At 33.3% G+C, this 21,400-nt stretch overlaps 1 protein-coding gene and 1 long non-coding RNA gene across 31 annotated transcripts in view; both read right to left on the bottom strand.

The window, feature by feature from the left end:
- LOC105492120 (SRY-box transcription factor 5) overlaps positions 1-21,400 on the bottom strand; it is a 1,036,234-nt gene that overhangs the window by 268,460 nt on the left and 746,374 nt on the right. The window lies entirely within an intron of this gene.
- LOC139356502 (uncharacterized) overlaps positions 8,430-21,400 on the bottom strand; it is a 31,679-nt gene continuing 18,708 nt past the window's right edge. The window contains exon 2 of the long non-coding RNA XR_011608458.1: positions 8,430-21,395. This is a non-coding gene — a long non-coding RNA (uncharacterized lncRNA). The remainder of the gene's footprint in view (positions 21,396-21,400) is intronic.

The raw sequence follows: 21,400 nt of genomic DNA, 5'->3' as shown, positions 1-21,400 counted from the left end.
AGAATTCTTTCTTACTTAATAGTATACATTGCAATGCAACATTGAACAAAGCCCTGCAGAATCCAATAAGATGGTGATGGTCAATGGAGAAAAGCAGGGAAAGTAAATGTATCATTATTCTAAAGACCTGTAAGTATCCCTGGAGGATAAATTTCAGGAAAAGGGTAAAAGAAAAGTATATTTGAATGAGTAGTTTGAATTTCATAAGTTAACAGCAGTCAAAGGTCATATATTCATAGCTGAGTTGCATAGCTAATGGTTAAAAATCATATCAAGGAGTTTAATGACAGTGAAAGTTGTAGAACAAGCAGGCACCAAATATGAGTATCACTGGTGGTGGAATTTTCATATTCTACAGGGCCTTACTAGGAACTAGGTAGGAGGAATTAAGTCTGGATTAAATTCTCAAACTGTGTTTAGTTTCTAAACTGTGCCTCCTAAATGAAGACATATTGCTCCTAGCTGCAAAATTATAGGGTTTTATAATTCTAATGCATGAAAGAACTAACTGAAAACTACCTAAAGAGATATAGTAATTTCCAATATAGTAATTTCCATTCTAATGTACTGTATTTACTCATTCTTATATAGTGTTGTGTATATATGTGTGTATATTTAAGCATTTTTTCACATTGCAAAGCCTTAAGACAAAATATATTTATAAATACGTGAGAGAAGGTAGAGCTAAGTATGATGCTCTGCTCCATGCTACTGCACAGTAGGTATTTTTATTTAAACATTTAAGGGGAAAATTAGTAACTATTTTATATATGTTAAAAATCAAAACATGAGTCCATCTCCAATGTAAAATCTGAAAACAATACAGCTTCAAAATAGTCTTAATTAACACTATATACTTTATCAATTCAAATCATACAACTAGAATGGATTCCTGACACCCACCTCTTCTTTTGGTACCTTAATTAATTGTACTCTTGAAAAGTAAGAGTGTCATTTTTTTCAGATTAGGTATTGGTACAATCAGATTAATAGAGATATTTAAACCTGTAGGGTTTATCTGTAATAATTTTTGGGTAGTGGTTCAAATACCTGCTTTAAATGTGTAAGGATATAGACAGATGTATCCTGGCCATAGAACATGCTTTTATTGAATCCACCAGGCTACGTGGGTCAGTTGGACAATTTCCTAAGTTGTGAAGCAATGGTAAGACCACTGAGTCACCCACAACTTGAGTTTTTGGCTATAAATAATCCTGAAGGAGAGACTTCAAAGTGAAAACTCTCGGGCATTTGCACCCCTTTCACCTTTCCACAAAAAAGAAAAAAATCCAAATACTTAGAGTAGGTCCTAATGGATCCCAGGAAAAAAGTTCCAGGAGTGCGAGCAAATGCCACGTACCTATCTGATTTTGGATTAAACATTCTGGGATAATTCCTGAAGCCTCTAAAAGTTTGGGACTGTTCTACAGAAGTCTGAAATAAGAAATATTTTATGCTGGGCTGTAAAGACATTTCATTTCTCTGCTGTGTTTGAAAGCTTCCAATAGCTTTCACTTCTTTCCACAAAAGACAAAGCTATGTGCTAGCCTTCAATACTGGACAATCTAGCCCCTCTTTACCTCTCTCAACTTACTACCTCCTAATCTCGCCTCAGCTTATTTCATTCTAGCTATACTGGCCTCCTTGCTATTCTTCAAAACTGTCAGATCCTTTGTTTGTTGTTGTTGTTCTCTTAACTAGAGTGATCTTCCCCCAAATATTCACATGATTCATTCCTTCAACTCCTTCAAGTCTTTTGTTCAAATGTCATTTTCTCAGGATGGATTTTTACATTTATCTTTTCCTATCATTCTCATTCCCCATCTCCTGCTTTATTTTTTCCCATATCGCTTATTGTTATATGGCAAACTATATATTTTACCTATTCATCATATTTTTAATCCGATTACTCCCCCTGGAGATACATAAATACAGGCGTTTCTATCTTGTTCACTGCTATATCTTCTATACCTAGAACACTGAGCTGACATTCAACAAACATTCATTGAATTGAATTATATCTAAGGACCTAATGATTTGTGCTGCCTGCAAAAAATACAAAATTATTATCTTTCTCTTTCCTATGACTGCCATTTGAAACACTGCAAATTAAGGGCTCATACTCTTTTAGTAGTTTTAGAGGCAGAGACTTACATGGCAAGTCTTAAGTTTGGGTATCCTTTATTATTTGGTTAATCTCAGTGCATATAACTTTATAGATTCATACAGAGTTACACATATATACTCATGCCTACAGCAAATATAGATTTACATTTATACACACATATATAATAGCAATATCCCATTTTTATTCCTAAAATGGCAAAAGAACAACAACAACGAAAAACCAGTACTCTCTTACAACACACACATACACACATTTACGTTTAAATTTAAAGCTGTGACCAGTCACTCTTGCCACTCTTTGGTGACATGACTATTCCTACTCTCAGGACATAACAAAACATAAAACTATATTTTAAAAAAACTTGATAAATTTGAGAAGATTACTAAAGTAATATAGGACTGTTAAAGAAAATAAATGAGAATCTTCTACTAGAAACATACTAAAAATTATTTGTAAAGAAAATTTGATCTGTAAAAAGCAAATATACATGTACATTTTCATAACAACCCTATTGTATAAAATGAGGTATAATGGTACTGATTAGCCAAAATAGAAGCATCGACATTACTAATTAGAAAAAAACAAGACTGGTTTATGAAAATTGTCATCAAACTATAATTGGAAGACTTCTTCCCTCCTCCTTGACCATAGTAATACTTACAAAAGGTCTTATCTCTTTAAGAGCTTTTGGGGGTTCCACTATCCTCTTCCCCCACACACAGAAAATAACGGTGTATTTTGGTGATATCAGCCATTTTATATTGTTTTCTTCTAGTAGATAAAGGTTGAAAGAACAAAGGTTAAGAATGTATAAGCATTCTAACTTATTCTTGTTCATGGATTTGGTAGTGCTGATACTAACAATGATGCTGTAGTAACAGGGTAATAACAAAATCTGTTTGAACATTAAAGTCAGAACCTTCCTTCTAGTGCGCATTCATATGATGTGATGTGAACTATCTAAAAATGATACTGAGCTTCTGAAGTAAACACTATATCCTTTCTCCCTAACGAAGTAGCCAAATGGTTCTAAGATGCTTGATGTGTTTCCCAACAGAAATATTGTAGGCACACCCTACCCAGGGTGACTATAAAATGGGTAAATGGTGAAACCCTCAGCAATTTCAGCTAGTGTTAAAGTATGATAAGGCAAACAATATCCGAAGTGAAAATATTCTACATAGGGAGGATTTTTCCAAGAGAAATTTATACTAGAAATATTCATGTTAATGTCCATACTGAAATGCTTATTTCACATACATACTCAACTAATACTTTTTTGCCTCTATAAAGTACATAATAAATATTTTCAGTATTATTAATACTAACAAAATTTGTCCAAAACAAAATTATAGACAGTGTTCTAGAGACAAGATTAAGCAAACCATATTACAGACCTATGCTCTTTTCTGCTTGAAACAACTATATGAAATTTTAACAACTTATTTATTTCATCTGTGAAGATTTAGACATAATGCATTTCACAACAGGTAATAATCGAATTTTCAACAATGTAATTTCAATGCCAATCTTCCAAAGATATTAAGCTAAATGTAAGTGTTTAAATAAAATATGTCATTGGCTCAAATAACAGTGTACTTGAAAGACAGCCGGAATATTCTTAGAGTGAGATCTAAAATGTCATTGTGTGCTCATGGTTGAGATACTAGTCCAGGGGTCAGTCAACTACAGCCCATGGGCCAAATCGTACCAGCTGTGAAAACAGTTTTAACATTTTTAATTGGTTCAAAAAAAAAGAAGAATATTTTACAATATGTGAAAATGATATAAAATTTAGATTTGTGTCTATAAATAAAGTTTTGTTGGAACACACACAAAAATAAATTAACAAAACGTCAATGAGAATAATGGATGATATAATGATACTTACTTAATTCTGATAGGAAACGCAGATAAGGTTTGCACAAAATTATGTTATCCCAATACTCAAAACACACTAACTCCATAAATATTTGTTACTATATGAATGAAACACTGTCAGATAGACAGGAACCAAAGGAATGCACATAATGAGCAAAGGATGCTTAAAACCTACATGATGATGACTAGTGAGAGATGGTAATATTTCAAAGTTGCGACATAAATGATACAACGTTTAGGTATCACTCTTTAAAATTAAAAAAAAACACTTTGGTATAGAAATGGGTTAAGCAGCTACACCACTAAAGTGTTAACATAGATGAGGAACAGAAAATTTTATTCTATTTCCATTTACATCTGTCATATTAAACACTCCTCTAAAGTACTACATTTAGGGAAAAAGAGCCTTGCAACTGCTCACGTGGAAAACCATGTTTACAATAGTAACAGGTCTGAAAGAAGGTATATCATAAAATAAATCCATGTTCTCATTAGAAATTCCATTAACAATACCATATATATGCTTATCTGTCAAATTGAGACAATCCTACCTTATAGGATTGTAATAGGAAATTAGATAATGAAAAGCATTTGGTGGTCACCTGGAGAACTTGTTAAAACACAAACATACTGAAAACCACTCCTTGTTATTTTGAAACAACGAGTAGTAGTGCACTGGGCCAAACCCTGAGAGACACTTCTCAAGGAAAACATCATACTGTTGCAGCCCATTCCTCTTTGGATGTATTTTCACAAAGCACAGATGAGAAGCCATACTACGAACAGGAAGTCTTGTTACTCATCTTTCCCTTGGCTCCTAGGGCAATTTTACAGCACCCAGGCCTAGCGACAGCATTAACAGCAAAATCCAGTGCATAGGACTTATTTGCCAAGATAAAACTGGAGACCTGTTTTGATTATGAAACATTGGTCTGTAAGAAGACAGGATGAAGGAAAAAGGGGACTGAAAGAAGAGAAAGAAAAGGAGCCAAAGAGAACATGAACAAAGAATACGAAAACAGTGTGACAGTTATAAGGCCTTCCTTCAATCTTCCAAACTCATTGAAACCTGCAGTTTTTTAAAGGTGGCAGTCAACAGATGGTAGTCACTCAACCACAGTCAACCCCTAGTTTATCCAGTAGATTACTTATCATGCTAAAGACCAAGGAAGTGAGTCCAAATTTCCATCTAAATGATTTCCTTTCCTTTTACATACATTTTGTGAGTAAAATTTTAAAAAGTAGCTTAATGTAGTCAAATATTAGGACATTAGATTTCCCACCTTTTATATATAAAAATTTTCTTTTTAGCAAAGCATGTATTATTGTGCCTAGGATTTTCTACACTTTTTAACATTATTAATTAATACTCAAATCTATTTAATTCTTCACTTAACTACTATACATAAATTAAATGTAATGGTGCTTGGATTTAGATTCCATCCCTACAGTTGACTTCAGATGTAAATTTTATTCATGCTTTCACTTACACTTTCATTGATAAGTTGTATTGTTAAGGGAAACAGACTTGATATTTTAGCTATTTCATCACCTTGACTACCACTATTTCTTAACAGTTCTATAGAAAGAGGATTGACTACATCAATTCAGAATTTATAGACAACGTCCTTCAGAATTTACGTATCAACTATTAAAATATGAAAGTCTTTTTCTGGGAAATACATGCTACAATTATAGAATAAAATTAAAAACATACATAGAACAAACTTTATGGAACATTTATTTCTTTTCTTAATTTTTAAAATGAGGCCCAACTCAAAGTTGTACAAGAGAGCAAGTCTATGGATACGCACAATGAGACTTAAATTAAAAATACCAGCCATCCCATTCGTCGTATTTTTTTTAACCAATTTTGGAGTCTTATATCCCAAAATATGACAAATTTCTAAAACATAGCTTGCTTATGGAAGTCAGTATAGCTTGTCCGTGTGATTATCCTCAATATGCAATTGTGGAACCATCTAAAAAATCCACGTTAACCTTTATATCTCCCCAGATGTGATAGGTAATATCAGCTACAATTTTTTCTAAAATGTATTTCTACAATACATTTCAATACAATCCATATAAACATCCTCCATGGGTTTATATGTCATATTAGGTCAAAGTAGAAATACCTCATACATAATTATCTTAACTCTGCTACTCACATAATTTACCACCTTATTGTGTCCCTTTATGTGTCCTTAGTCTTGCAGTCTGGCTTCTGATCATATTAGTAACTGCCTACTTCTCAACCACACTACAGAATATTAAACTGTTAAGCATTTCTACTCCTGTCCCTCTTCCCCAACATTCTCCAACATTCCTAAAACTACATTCAATCTTAACTTTCCCTAAATTATTATTTCCTTGTTTTCCTTTTTCACTATGTATTCTCTCGAACTCTTCCTCCGAATGTGCCAGAATTAGCTGCCCTACAAGATTCAATCATCCTTCTCTCCTCTAAATTCTCTATCACAATCTCTCCCACTAATGCACTTCAACTATTGTTAGTATGTGAATGGTTCACTGATTCCTGTGTTCTTTCTTGACCTCTTTCAAGTTCTAATTTCTTATTAACTGCTTATTTAAGCATCTCAGTATGGCCCACTGTTACCTCAAAATCACTACATCCAAAAGAGGACTCATTATCTGTCCCAACAAGAAATCAGCTCCTACTCTTTGCTCTCTTACAACAGTTAATGGCACCTTTCTTTCACAAGTCATTTTGCATCTTTAACTTCTCTCTGTTTTTATCTTCACATACCATCTGTCACCAAGTCCCATTAATTTTTATCCTTCAATATTTCTGAAATTCTTGCTCTCTTCTCTATTCATAAAGCCAAAAACTCCATTTAGCTCTTGATTTTTCCCTACTCTGATAGCCTTACTAATCAATCTCCCTACCTTTGATCCGTAACTTTTTAATAAAATATTTAATACTAATCTGCTATCTACCAAATACTGTATTAGCCTAGGAACACAAAAATGAAATGACATAGTCCCTGCCCTCAAGAAATTTATAGTCTAGTGAAGAAAGAGATTGTGAAATAGTGTGATTAAGTGCTGTGAGGTAGAAACAGTAAATCTATGTAAGCACAAAAAATGAGCACAGACATATCATTTCTAACCAGGCTGACAACCGTAAGAAAATCCTTCCCAGAATGGGTTTTGTTTAGCTGAATTTGAAAAGACACAGGAACCTCATTCCAGAAAGTGAAGGGTTAAGAGCTTTCATAAAGATGACACAGCATGAATAGAATCTCATCTGTGTGATTAACCGTAAAGTCCACAAAATCTCAGATACAGATATCTGTTCAGGTAGTTAGAGACATCTGTTCAGATACAGGACAACAAAAAGTTCTAGGTTTTTTTTTTTTAATTTTATCCATTTAAAAATAATTAATAAGTATTCAACAATTACTCATCAATTCCCTTATTCAATGAACAATAATTAGGCAATGATCATGTTCGGAAGTCAAGCTATCTAGTAAATAAACAAGCTTCTTAAGCCTCAATACTCTCAAAATCTCATGGAAGAAATAATTCTTTCAAGGAATAGAGTAAAATACAAATTCTACAAAGTAATAAAACTCTTGGGTGGCTGCATCATATTAACATAGGTTAACTGATCACACTATAGTATCTCCAATCTGAAATCCCATTTAAATGGAAACAAATCCATAGATCCATATCTATATTAGCATATCCACTGTGCTACTGTTTGTTTGGTTATTATTGTTATTAGTCAAAGGAAATTCCAGTAAGTGTGTGGCAAGGAAAAATAGGCATGAGAAAAATGGTTTGTGAGAACAGAACTTTGATTAGATCACTCCACGGTTGGAAAATCCTCAATAGCTTTTTCAGTTCCTAACCTATAAAGTTTCAACTCTGTAGCCTGGCATTTAGGACTTCTCAATCCTAACCTTTCTCCATTTGGAATCTAATTTGTTTTCCTTTTCTCAATTTATTTGCCCTATGTCCTCAATAATTAAAATTATTTATTATCTCTGATGGTACCTGATGCATTTTAACCTCGATGCTCTTAGTCGAACTATTCATCCCAACTCAATCCCTTCAGATCCAGCCCTAGAGTGTCCTCCCCTGATGGAACTACTGACCACCTTCAATGACTAATTTGAATACCATTTTCTCCTTAAACTCCTCCTTCATCACTCCATCATGAAATAATCCACTTTGTTTCTGATTAAGATGTCTGTACCTTTCTTATGGAATTTATCATTTCCTGATGTTTAACATTTTCTCTATTTACTTATCATTGTATTTTACATATATATATATATTCCTTTAAAAAAATCTTCAATATAAGAATGTAACTTTCTATGTGATAAGGTTGGCACCTTACTTGTTTTCCATAAGAGTGCTTTGCATGACTAGATGTCTTTTTAAAAAAATCTGTGGAATGAAAGAAGGAATGAATTAACTCATTCATTACATCATAATTCATTCATATTTAACTATGCTCATCACATGCTTTGAAGTTGTGACAAATAATATAGTGTAATAATTTAAAAGCTAGCTTCGTGCTGGATATCTCTGAGATAAAATCCTGCTTTTACTAACCTTGTAAATGGGTAATTTATTTAGCCCATTTAGACATCAGTTTTTCCATCTCTAGGGGTATATGTTGGTGCATATATGTGTGATATATATGAATAATAAATAAATAGGCATATATTGGTAAATAGAGTGGTTGCAAGGATTAAAAGTGCTAAAAGAGATAAAACATGTAAAGCACCTTGCCTGAAAGTAAAACCATATGCTCAATAAATGTTATCTACTGTTATCTCAAAGAAGTACAACCTTTCACTAAAGTCAGTACAACCTTTCAAAGTAACCAAAATTATTTTGTTTTGCTTCTTTTATTCATATTCCCTACCACTAAAAGAAAAACAGAAAACGGTTTATGCATTTTATACAACTCAAACACAACGTGTTAGAAATCTAGAGGACAAGAATCAGGCTGGTCTATACAAATGCATATGGCCAAACAGTAATTCAGAACAAAGTCAATATTATCATCTAACTGAAAGTTTTAGCAATCAGAAAATTTTCTATATACTGTTAACATTTCCTTCAAATTTTATAAACTTCGGTTTAATATTTGACTAATTTGCTGTATGTGTAAATTTTGGTATGTCCCCAATTAGACAAGGTATGCTGTGAAATGTATTTGTTCATTACTCTTCTAAGGGTAGTGCAGATATAGACAGAATACATACATAGGTTATATCAAATATTATTTCAATTTATAAAATTAGGAATATGCTAAGATTTAGACCATCAATTTTATGAGTAACTACATTTTTTTTCTGGCAAAACAAATATTTTAAAAGTGGCAATTCCTCTCAATTCTTTTTCTGCTTTAACTTACAATAATAGCCTTATAGAGCTAAAGAAAAGTAAGAATCTTCCATTTCCCCTCTCAGTTTTGTTTTTAAATTTCCATTAGCTTTCTATAGTTCAATGAAAAAATCAGTCTTCTACACTGAAACCTAACATTTCTCAACACCACTGCTAAGAATGCCATGAGAAAACATTAGTACAAGAATATAAAGGACAACCCTGCCTAACAGAGGCAAGGTCAAGCAGCATGCCTCAACACCTTCTCCTCCCCAATCTGGAGCACTGAAATGGGAGAACTAGCTTTGGCTACAACACTCTGCTCCTAATAGGTGGTAGAGACATGTTTAACTCTGGCATAAATACAAAGAGTACAACTTTACTCAAACATTTCTTTTGATCTTTCTTTTGTTTATAGCATCAGATCAATGTAAAATGTAAACCAAAAACTGAGGTGCTATTTTACAATGTAAAATTTATCCTTTTTCCACTCAAATAAAAAGAAAAAAAAAACTTTTCCTAAAATAAGAAAGCATAGCATCAGAGAATAGTGGAGTGGAAGGAAAAAAAAAAAAAAAAAAAAAGACGGATTTTATTTAGTAAGTTGCAGTCATTTCTGGCTTTATTTTTAAAACAATAATAGTGTTGGACGAATAGAGCCACAGTCCCAGTAAGAACAGAATACAAGGTACAATGAAACAGCTATAAACCCTCTAAATAACTTTTCCAGTCACAAGGTACTATAATTTGCTTCATGCCTACCATAGGCAGGATCAGCATCTTTGGGCAGTAAGATGACTTTCAGGGACAGGTGAGCATTTTCTGCTACAAGAAAGAAGAGTGTGTTTGTTTTCTGCAATCTTTTCACCTCCCTTTCAGCATGATTTCTAACCTTTTCTCCACCTTCAGATATCTACCCAGGGCCTTGTGGCCAGCTTTTGGATGGCCACATTTCCCAATTAAAAGTCCACTTAGTTAGAGTGCCCTATATCAATGTTTCTATGAAGTCAAAAATAATGTATTTTTCTTTTACACCCCAATATTTAATTTTATGTGATACCAATTTAAACTCATACCAAGATTAAATTAATTCATAGCAATGTAGAAATGGTCAATTGGCCCATCTATCCATTTGTCTTTGCATTTTTAGAGTGTCATGGATCAAAACATGTCCCTGAAAGGTAAGTCCCCAGTGACGATGAATATAACCTTACTTGGGACACTTCAGTAAGGTCTTTGCAGATTCAGTCAAGTTGATATAAGGTCATTAGAGTGGGTCCTAATTCAGTATGATTGAGTTCCTTAGAAGAAGATGGCCATTTGAAGACCCCAGACACACAAGGATGAAAAATCACAAGATAACAGAGGCAGAGATTAGACTGATGCAGTTGCAAGCCAAGAAGTATCAAGGCTTGACAGTTATCACCAGAAGTTAGGAAGAGGTAGGAAGGATGCTACCAAGGGTTTCTAAGAGCATGGCTCTGTTGACAACTTGACTTCAGACTTCTAGCCTCCAGAACTGTGAAATAACAGAAATTTCTTTTTTTTTTTTTTTTTTGAGACAGAGTTTCGCTCTGTCACCCAGGCTGGGGTACAGTGGCACAGTCTCGGCTCACAGAAGCCTCCGCCTCCTGGGTTCAAGTGATTCTCCTGACCCTGCCTCAGCCTCAGCCTCCTGAGTAGCTGGGATTACAGGTGCCCACCACCATGGTTAATATTTTTATTTTTAGTAGAGATGGGGTTTCACTATGTTGGCCAGTCTGGTCTCAAATTCCTGACCTCAAGTGATTTGTCCGCCTCGGCCTCCCAAAGTGTTGGGATTAGAGGCATGAGCCACTGCATCCGGCCAAAAATGTCAATTGTTTTAAGCCACCCAGTTTGTCAAACTTTGTTAGAGTAGGCCTAAGAAACTAGTATAAAGAGCATATTATTAATTCAAATATCTCAATCTTTACCCAGAATATGTGCAGAATATATGTTTGAGCAAGGCATCCTTGTTTTCCCTTCAGACTTCTGATATATATATTTTTACATGAACAAGTATGTTCAGAGGAGCTTCTTCTTCCAGCAAATTTTAAGGGGAGATGTTTCTACAAATATAGCTTTGGAAATGAATCAAAGTTAACTCTGCATTTCTATCACCTTTTCAATGACTTTCCCATGATCCTTTGTAATGTCCCTTCCCACCCCATCATCTCTCACTTGCTGCCTTCACATATAAGTTTTGTATATTCCCTTAGTTTTTAATGACACTCTCTTCCAATGTAAGCTGATGTTTATAGAAACTAAAAACAAAATCCACTGGTAACTGACTTTTATTAGCATCACTAAAGATGGTTCACTTATTTAAGATTTAATCCTTACCAATTAATCAAATATTAATTAAAAATGACCAAAGTAAATATTCAAAATAAAACACTTATTTGTAACTTATATCTAATTTAAGATAAAAATATTTCATACTTAAATAAATTTCTATACAAGCATGCATATATACTATAAAAAATAAGATAATTTTATCACTACTATCATTCTACTTTTAAAAATTAAAATATAACTAGTAGGCATCTTTCCATAGTTTTATGAATTAGGATTCTTGCCGTTTAACAGTCTTATCGTAATCCATTTATGAATACATAATAATTACCTTAGCCAGTCCTCTGACACTTAGAATGTCTCTAGTTTTTCTGTAACAGTAATGTCATATGTTCTTACATATTCCAGCACATATATGTGAGAATATTCATACCAATAGCTTCTAATAGTGGACCTATTAGGTTTAAGAATATCTTAATATTGATAAGTAGCGACAAATCAATATTCTTTATTCAATTTAAATTATAATCCTCAGGCACAAAATAAGTAATTTGCATATACACATCATATACATTGTAATCTTATCCTTCAAACTCATGTATTCATATGCTTTTTTAGAGAACCGACATCATGTAAATCCAGAGATAATGAAATATAAATTTGGTGTGTATATGGGAGATATCCTTCTGATATAAACCACACGTACACACACAAACTGATATTTCTATGTGTTTATATATTTATATATGCACAGAACATCTCTGGAGGGATCCAGAAGAAAACATGTTACATAAAACCTAAAAGGGGAACGGGCTGGTGGGTAGGGAGAGGCAGTGGTAGGAATAGGAGCAGAAAACAGAAATATTTTTCAATTTACATCTTTTATTGAATTTTTCACTGAGTACCTTGTGCATATAATATTCTCTCAAGAAATAAGCCCCATTTTTACAAATAAATGTGAAAACCAGAATTTCTTAGAAATTAGCATAGAGTATTATTCAAATAAATTAGTGTAAATGTATTCAACACCAGTATTACATAAATTTTAAAAAATTGTAAAGTGGCCCCAAATTATGTGACTACTACATTTTATTAAAGCCTGTTTTCATTAATGATCTGTTTATATTATTCTTAAATAACTTAAAATCAATTTAAGAGTCATCTATTGAGTTTTTGAAACATAGTTTAGTAAAAAAAAAAACAAACCTAATACTCAAATTCAATCTTACTTAACCAAGCAGAAAATCTATAGTTTTTCCCTTTTTTAATGTGTAAGGTTAAACCAGGAGGAAAACTCATTGGTTCCAGATGGTTACATCAGTGACAAATGAAAGTCTTAAAAAAAAAAAAAAGATTTGAGAGATTACTACACATTTTTAATAGATTACAATTGATAATAGACCGAATTTCCCAATACATTTTCCACAATATTAGCTTAGAATGCCACTAATGAAATAGATCCCAAGTACTGAAATTATATAGTAAATGCCTCTTATGATGTAAAATATTCAATAAAAGAGGATCTAGTCGAAGACAAATATTTCAAACCAAATATTTGGTTTGAAAGTATAGAGTTACTCTAATTTAAAATGCAACAAAACATTCTACTGCGTATTTTCATGAAAGAGAAAAAACATGTATCTACTAGAAGTAACTATTGTTTCTGGAAACATAGAAGCTATCAAAAGCAGGTGCAATACCATCTTCTGTCTCCTAACTTCTTTATTATATCTCGTCCTTTTATGCTTTCCAAGTTGACTTACTGTTCATTGAATTAAGTACACCAAAAAGTTACGTAACACACGACAGAATATAGATAAGAGTGGCATGCAGCACATGGTTTATTTATATATTACAAAACATGGCACCAGACTGTATTTTGAAATTATTATTATGATCATTTCATGTGTACAGCATCACAATACCAGTCCCCTTTAAAAAGCCCACAAATTGTTACTCTAGTGCATTCAGAGAGACACACAATGCAGGCTCAGATCTTGGCAACCTGTGAAAGTGCCCAGTCGAAAATTACTAACAGCTGGAGATGACAGTTGTTTTAACAGCTGAGCTGACAGGATTAATTTAAATGCACTGAAATCAAAAGTAGATAACACCTGTTTAGTCTTCTAGGGCCATTCGACAAGGTAGGCCAAAGGAAAAATGCAGAGCCAGAATTGTGTCGCTTTTTCTCCTAGAAGGACAGAGGGGCTTCAGAGGAGAATGTCACCTTTTTGATGGAGGTGGGGTTACATTTTAGCAGCGGGGGGCTGGTCAGCCTTTATCAGTTTTTAACATCTGGTTTCTATAATGTATCTCCTTCCCTTTTTTCCTTCCTTGTCCAAGGTCTTTGACCCAAGCTCAACAGTGGATAAAGATCACTACATTTCAAAGCTACAGTTTCTCACTACGGCTTCCTAGAAATTCTCTTGGGTTAATTAATATATTCTTTTTGAGCTTCACAGCCACAGAAGAGCTGCTTTTTTTCCCTCTCTCTCTCTTCTTATCTTTGGTTCCAAAATATGTCATACAAGAGTTTGCATTTCAAATAGTTGCCAAAAAAACTTATTCAGAGGGGGTTTTTGTGTTAGATATTTGTCAGTAGTTGATTATTTTAATCTGAGTGGGGGTGAGTAAGGTATTGTGTTTTCCTCAAAAGATGCTTGCAAGCCTCGATTTCTATATTCTTATGAACACAAGTATATAAATGAAGCAAAATCAGTCTGAAAGCAGAAGTGTTCATTTTGCTTCACTTCCAAGAATTAGGCTCTAAATTAACTTGAGGAATATAAAGATTATTTTCCCCCCACACAGAGGAATATTTTGGCCTAATATTAAGAATCCTAATATTCAGATTGAAAACCATACCATTAAAATACGTTCCCAAATTGCACTCATATTGTTTGCCAGTAACATATATAAAATGAATTTTTCAGTAGACATAAAGTTTGCCCTTCAAAATTTTACCAAGTTCAATACCTGCCCTATTTAAAAGAAAATATACTTCTATCCTGTAAGGCAGGGAAAGGAAATATCTTCAGGATTAAGGCTCCTTGCTTCTTAGCCAACTCTCAATGTTGAAGAGCACAAAACATAAGGTTTTTATGTTTATTTGATTTACAGCCAAAATAAAGAGATAAGACAATAATGCTTTCCTTTTTCCCGTTTGTGAGAAAATATGTGTGCATAAACTATGTTGAGAGGCAAAATTTTTGAATATTAAATAAAGTTAGGGCTTTTTAAATGGTCAAAAGTGACATATATTTAAAGAAAAGCATGATTTAACATTTTGATGAATGATGAGAAATACTGGATGAAGTATTTCATGGGAAGGCCAAGTTCTAGGCACATAGTACTTCCAGTTTTCCTATTTCATAAAAATAAGTTCTGAATTAGAAGTAGTTAAAAATAAGCCTAATTTGTAATAAACCAGAAAGTCGTCTTGAAACACTCTTTTTAAAAAAGACATATCTCTTTGTTAACTTCAGAATATATGAAAAAGCTTAATCAATAAAAAATAGCTTTTAACGTGCCTTAGTTTTGCTCATTAACTTATATGTGTAGTAAGTGTAGCCACTGTAAATAAATAAAGACAAAATGCTCTTATTTTTTCAAGTAATTTGCAATAATATTAGGATATTTTTAAATCTTGAAGACCTATCAAATCATTGTATTTCATGAAATGAACTGAAACAATACTCAAAAGAAAAAAGCCGATAAATAATCACTGCTGGTAGTTTCTACAACTAAAGTCTGGCATCCAGTAAATGAAGTTGTATGATAGAAAACAGCTACTAATGGTATATATTTCTGTTTTTTTAATCATCTAATAATAAGTCTACACAAATATTAATACTGATGACTGAGATTTTATTATCAAATGAGCTGCAATAAAGAAACTCTTGGTCAAATAATGACCATCATATTTTCTTGCCTACATCAAAGTTATGACTGTGTTATAGACAGTAAAAGTGTGATGACACATTTTAAATACTTTGGGTCAAAATATGTCTATCAATAATTTGTTCTTCTTGGTAATATCTTAAAGCAATTTCCAAAGAAAAAACACAGATGGGGTTTTTTTTTCAGAAAGAAACATTTATACTTTAAAGGACAATCTGTTATATGGTATTAGTTATTAGATCTCTTTAGAGAAAGACACAATAAAATTTTAAGCCCATAAATAACATGAGCAAGGCCAAACCAACCAGGAGAATTTTAAGAAATATAGGTTGTTTGTTTTGTTTCTTTGATATCCAATACCTGCATCAGGAACACAGGGTGTCAGAGGGAATAATGACCTTAAACACCATTCCGACTTTAAAGCCTGAAATATCAAAATCCCACTGAGTGATGAAGAGCTTTGCCTAAAAAGACGAATATTGATGTACTGTATCTCAGAAACGTATTATTCTCATAAAATTCACACTGATACATGAAAGTATCTATATGAAGTATGTAACATGTAAAAAAAAAAGTAAAAAGACAAGTTCGACAGTAACATTCAAGTGGCAGTTATTGTGAGAACTAAAATTGCTAAATGATAGGAAGAAAAACTCCTCAAACTACATTTCTTTTTCTTCTTACATTCAGTGCTGTCTAAACAACAGCAAAAAGCACACATTTTCAGAAAATCTAATTGTATTTCTAAACCATTCCATTCCAGAAAAATCTTCGGCTCTTTTGCCTTATGGTTATTTTAAAGTTCTCAGTGTATTGGGCGTACAACAATAACTGTCGCTCTATTCTGCCTAATGATAGATTCTTCAACTTTTAAAAAATAAGGAGCAGTTTCTTTCCTGCTTTTTATTTCTTTACACAACTCAGAGACTCAAAGAAGATAATTACAAACAATGCCTGAAGAATGGTTCAGTTAATGTTAATTTATACAACAAACTAATTACTACCAAATGGTAAAAATCACATGTGGAAGTTCCTCTCTCCCACGCACATAACTAAACCAGCAGCCATCTGTCTCAGCTTGGGGAAAGCTCAGGGACACCCAGGGAAGATAAGGAAAAAGAAGGGTGCAGATGCATCGGCTCATTCACCTACATACCAATCACAAGATCTGATGACCACATTTCTGAGCATTTAGTATTTTCAGAAAAAGCAGAGAGTAAATACATGGAAAGAAGGTATTTCAAATGTGCTTTAATAAAAGTATATGTTGTTCTATAATCATTATCACAGGTAGAAACCTATCTCCGGCAAGTAAGTGCTTATTTTGTTTTAGATAAAAATGACATATTTTAAAACTATCGTTCTTCATCCATGTACCATTTTGCTACAGAAGAAATAGCATGCGTGCTTGAATTTTAATAAGGAAGTTCATAATTTCTGAGTTCTGGGAAGTGTGTCTGTATTTTAAAACAATTAGTAAAATAATCTCTTTAGATATTATAAATATAACGGGAGATACTTGCTGAATTATTCTTATTGAAATAACTTCATACATTTTTAACAATAAAATAATGCTATCAATACTTTGATATTTAATCAGCCTGTCATATGCAGCAAAATAAGGGCAATATTTTTCTTTAATATCACAATGTGAATCTTGACTTATAAAAAACAATGAATTTTCAGATGAAACAAAAATCTAAATGAGAATTTAAGAGTATTAAAGTGCTTTTTATTTCTATAAATTAAAAGAATATTTATTTATGGATGTATTTTGGCATTCAAAATTCCAAATAGAGATTTTAGTGCTTGGTAAATATTTTTTCAGTAATAAAAAGGATAAGAAAACTAGAGGTAGTATCAATAATGCCAATTTCCCCTAACGTATATCCCCTGTGGAATTTAAAAAATGTCTTTACATAACATGTGCTGATCTCATTGAAATTGATTCTCTTGCATTGCCTTTCACATACTTGCTAGTAACTAACCTGATTCAATGATAGACCACAAAACAAACCCTGAAGCAGTGGGCCTATAGGAAACTTATTCCCTTGTATAATATGTCCCATACTGAAGGGCTCCAGGCCTTCAATATAAGAGGTTCCTGTAGAAAGCAGTGGAAAAGACTGCAACAGAGCAGCAGGACCCAAATACCGGAAGTGAGGAAATGGGAAAATTCCCTTCATATGAAGATATTTCTTGAGCTTATTTCATAAAAGTTGACAGATCTACAAAAGAATTTTTCTGAAAATTTTTCTGAATGTACACAATTTTTTCACTTCAATTAACAGATTCTAAATTATTGGAAGCATTTTTTGTTTCCACTATTTGTCAACTTCTTTTAAGATAACAGTCCCACATTTAGAAAAATTGATCAATGTTACTCAGGCATATTCTTGAGAAAACAAGAATATTTTTAAAGTCTATTATTTTGAAATATTTTATGACCTTTTAAAACAGGTTAAGAACAGCTATAAACTGCAAAAGAGTTTTCATCCAAAGACTCCTTAAATAATTATTGTGATATTTTCCTTCAAGAAATCTTTATAGAAGGGCCAAGATTATAATGGGCATTCCTGTTAGAATCAAAGAAGTCACTTTAGAGTTGTAAGAACTTTGCAATTCTCATAATCTATATAAAGCATGCAGGTCAGTTACCAGCAATTTCCTCCATCTAGCTAGGGGTGGGGGCCATATAAAGGAGGAGAAAATGATAAAAACAGAAATGAACACAGGATAATTGAAGATTCTAGCAAAACCTAAGACTGAAAGTGTCTGTCTTTAATTATTTGGACACAATTATCACTGAAAGCAAGGTAAATAAATTACTATATAGACCACAAATCTCACAATACAAGATCTTCAATTCCGATGTACCAACAACAACGTTTTTTTAAATTTGGATTACCACAGAACACCTAATCAACACCAATGATAAAACTGATATCTGATAAGAGTTCATTATTCTTTTCTTCTTTTGGTCCATATGTCTTAAACGGTCCATTGACTTATTAAAAACATTGATAGCTCTAGAATTTCATGCCTGAAAAGAACTATAAGACTTTTTAAAGTAATTATTTTATTTTCATATAAAAGGAAATGAAGTACTTGTCCAAGATCATACAGATAATGGCAGAGAAAATGCTATAGGTCTTCATAATTCAGTATTTCCTTTATTAAATGTCCACTAGGATCAGAGCCAGGAGCCCTTGTGTGAATGGTTCAGGTCAGAGATAGCTTACTCAACCATTTAATTAACTTGTTCAATTAGGAGTCTCTATGCTAGGAACTCTGGATAATGGAGTGACTATGATTTTATTGCTGTTCTTTAGGACAGGGGTAGGCAAATTTTATCTATAAAGGGCTAGATAGGAAATATTTTAAGCTTTGCAGGCTGCACTACTCAACCCCACCATTGCAGCATTACATTACATTAATATGTAAATGAAAAATCATGGCTGTGTTCCAATAAAACGTTATTTATAGGCACAAATTTGAATTTCATGTAATGTTCATGTGTCATGAAACATTATCCTTCTTTTAATTTTTTTCAACAATTAAATGGAAAAACATTCTTAGATCATAGAACATACAATACTAGGCTGAGGTAGATTTGGCCTGTGGACCTTATTTGCTGACCACTGCTCTAGGAGGTCAAAATCTAATGGAGGAGAGACACTTGGACAAGATTTCTTTCTTTCCTTTTCTTTTTTTTTTTTCTGAGACGGAGTCTTGCTCTGTCACCCAGGCTGGAGTGCAGGGGCGCAATCTTGGCTAACCACAACTTCTGCCTCCAGGGTTCAAGCGATTCCCCTGCCTCAGCCTCCGGAGTAGCTGGGACTACAGGTGCACACCACCATGCCCGGCTTTTTTTTTTTTTTTTGTATTTTTAGTAGAGATGGCGTTTCACTATGTTGGCCAGGTTGGTCTCAAACTCCTGACCTCATGATCTGCCTGCCTCGGGCGGGATTACAGACATGAGCAACTGTGCTTGGCCAGGAGAAAATTTCTTAAGGAAGGGAGGATGGAGGTTTACATCTAGCAGAAAATTCCTGATAGAGGGGAAACCTGAACTAAATAGTAAGGATGAATGGCCATCATTCAAATGCAGAGTAAGGTAAAGGCATTGCAACCAGATATCTTAAGCAAATAAAAGCAAGGTGGCTAGGAAAAACAGCAGGCAATTGAGCGTTGTTAGAGCAAATGTCATAAAAGGGTGATGCAAGGAAAAGGAGGAAATGAGAAGTGGGGCTGGAGAGTTACACAGGAAGTGAGCTCACTGCAGCTGCAGGTTGACTACGCCCACTTTAATAACGGTCTCTGGGAGACCCAATAAAATATATAGGACGGTACAAGTACCACATCACACACCACTGAGGCTCTTTTTCCATTCTTGAGAAGATATTAAATAGTTCTACTCTCCTATCACTGAAGCTGCTCCTCCATTGTCTTTTCCCCTCATGCAGAAATATTTAAAATTATAGATTACATTTTAAGAGCCAGCACGATATCTGACCATGTCACAATTAATGTATTACTACTTTGTGTTATATTTATCTGTTATATATTTGTGTGTGTTAGAATTCAAGCAGTTTTGGTTAAAATTGGGGTTACAGTTACAGAGCAAATAGCATTTTCATGAATTTTGGCTAAGCATATATATTTTTATTAAGGATCAGCACAGGAATCAAGAATTTACAAAGCTAAGTGTATTTTAGTCCTCTGAATAAGATTAAGGTTAGGTTAATTATTATTATTATTACTATTATTATTATTATTGTTATTATTATTATCATAATCTTGACTCAACTTTCCAAGCAGTTTTCTGCTGGTATTAAAACAAAGTTCAAAGACAATATCCTCTACTTTTTAAAGTAGGTGAAGGCTAAAGATGGATAAAGGGAAAATCATACATTATATGTCTAGCCTTATTAGTTGCAGCACCCAAAGGAAAGCAATTAAAATATTTTCTTTACAGTTGTAAACTTTTCTCCAGAAGTTCTGAATAAGCAGAAATGAATAGTTTGAAAATGTCCAGATAAGCTGGCATGATGAGTGAAACTACTTTAAAAGAAGTTGCATCATGGAGAGAGAGATCCAGTGACTACTGGAATGGTTTTTGCATAACCACTGAAAGCAAATTGGCTACAGCAGTCATAATAACCATATGACCTCAAAAAGTGACATAAATAATAAAATGTCTATCAATATGTAAATATTAATTCATTTTAAAAGATAAATAATAGATTGCACTGATTCTACATTCACTTTGATATAAGTTCCCTCCCCTCTACTTACAGAGCCTCCTGTGCCTCCTCACTCACACTCCCATTCACCAAAAATAACATAGTTAGTTTCTCTCCCAAAAGGCCATAAACAACTTGAGAACAGGAACTGTATCTTTGATTTCTGTCTTTTCGTTAACCTATAAAATAACTAGAATATAGTAAGACCTCAATAAATGTTTGCTGTCAGAATGAGAGAATGACTGAATAGGTGATCACACAAAAAACAAAGATTAAAGTTCTAGAGGAAGGAGGTATTGACTCTGTCTTGGACATTTAGAGAGATTTTATACAAGTCGTTAAAACAGGAATCCTAAGGTAATGAACAAAACAATAAAACATACGACAGAAGTGGGAGTTCCTATTCTGTTTTGAGATCCTGATCTGTGTACAGTCATGCATTGCTTAACGACAAGGATATCTTCTGAGAAATGTGTTAGGTGATGTTGTCATTATGTGAACATCCTAGAGTATACTTTCACAAACCCAGCTGGTATGTAGTCTACTACACATGTAGGCTATA

This window comes from Macaca nemestrina, chromosome 10 (genome assembly GCF_043159975.1).
Source record: "Macaca nemestrina isolate mMacNem1 chromosome 10, mMacNem.hap1, whole genome shotgun sequence".
Lineage (NCBI taxonomy): Eukaryota > Metazoa > Chordata > Mammalia > Primates > Cercopithecidae > Macaca > Macaca nemestrina.
This window is presented reverse-complemented; position numbering and strand designations above follow the sequence as displayed.